Here is a 1850-nt window from a genome sequence, read left to right on the forward strand (position 1 = left end):
ATTTGGAGAAGAGAAGGGATAGAGAAGAGAGAAACAAGAAGGGAGCCATACTGGTGAGTGGGGAGTGTGAGGAGATATATTTGGAGAAGAGAATGGATAGAGAAGAGAGAAACAGGAAGGGAGCCATACTGGGAAGTGGAGAGTGTGAGGAGATATATTTGGAGAAGAGAAGGGATGGAGAAGAGAGAAGCAGGAAGGGAGCCATACTGGGAAGTGGAGAGTGTGAGGAGATATATTTGGAGAAGAGAAGGGATAGAGAAGAGAGAAGCAGGAAGGGAGCCATACTGGGAAGTGGAGAGTGTGAGGAGATATATTTGGAGAAGAGAAGGGATGGAGAAGAGAGAAGCAGGAAGGGAGCCATACTGGGAAGTGGAGAGTGTGAGGAGATATATTTGGAGAAGAGAAGGGATAGAGAAGAGAGAAACAAGAAGGGAGCCATACTGGTGAGTGGAGAGTGTGAGGAGATATATTTGGAGAAGAGAAGGGATGGAGAAGAGAGAAACAGTAAGGGAGCCATACTGGGGAGTGGAGAGTGTGAGGGGATATATTTGGAGAAGAGAAGGGATGGAGAAGACAGAAATAGGAAGGGAGCCATACTGGGCAGTGGAGAGTGAGGAGAGATATATTTGGAGAAGAGAAGGGATGGAGAAGAGGGAAACAGGAAGGGAGCCATACTGGTGAATGGAGAGTGAGAAGAGATATATTTGGAGAAGAGAAGGGATAGAGAAGAGAGAAACAAGAAGGGAGCCATACTGGTGAGTGGAGAGTATGAGGAGATATATTTGGAGAAGAGAAGGGATGGAGAAGAGAGAAGCAGGAAGGGAGCCATACTGGGGAGTGGAGAGTGTGAGGAGATATATTTGGAGAAGAGAAGGGATGGAGAAGAGAGAAACAGGAAGGGAGCCATACTGGTGAATGGAGAGTGAGAAGAGATATATTTGGAGAAGAGAAGGGATGGAGAAGAGAGAAACAGGAAGGGAGCCATACTGGGGAGTGGAGAGTGAAAAGAGAAGTAAGGGGGCAGAGAGGCAATGGGGAAGGGAGGGAAAAATGCTGATAGTCTCCTGGATATGAAGGAGAAATATAACCGGGAGGGTTATGGGAGGAGAGGAGAACGTTCGAAGAAAATGGTGAGGAGACCCCGGCTGGTATGAATCAACGCCGTTCCCGGACATAAGCGGACCGATACACAAATACAGACCCCAGTTCAACTTTTTTATTTGAGTGAATACAATTTAAGGCGCGGCGGGGAAAAAAGTGGGCGGGCGGGGATGAAAACCTAGCAATTATTTCATAGTCGCCACATGTTCATTTTTTACCCACACCTGGACAATTACGGTCCTACATAGCACGAAGACCATAACTCAATAAATGTATTTTGTTATTCAAGGGCAAATTACACCAATTCGGAAGTGCCTACTCTTAGATCATTGGCTACTTTCCATATGTTTAGGTTTGGATGCTGAATGGTTTGTGAGTTCAAAAACAGACTTAACATGCTGGATCTACTTTTTATGGTTTACGTTTTTATCTTATTGTTTGTCCTCGTTCACCGGATATTGACATTTTACCAAATACACAGTGGAAACGTTTAACCAATTTTATTTTTCTTAGGAGAAACGTAAGACAAAAGTGGAGCTTTCTCCCCATATATGGTTATTGGGATTGTGAAGCACTGGAAATCAGTGTTATCTTGCATGCGAATAGATCAATTGACTATAGAATATATAGGTCACTTATTTAGTGGTATCTGACCTAAAGTAAGCTGCAAAATATGGGTCGAACTTGGTTACGCGTAATTAACCATCTGTTACGCCTGCATGTTGTTCAAAGAAAACACAAGACAGAAC

The sequence above is a fragment of the Mya arenaria genome, chromosome 8 (assembly GCF_026914265.1).
Source record: "Mya arenaria isolate MELC-2E11 chromosome 8, ASM2691426v1".
In the NCBI taxonomy this organism is placed as follows: Eukaryota; Metazoa; Mollusca; class Bivalvia; order Myida; family Myidae; genus Mya; species Mya arenaria.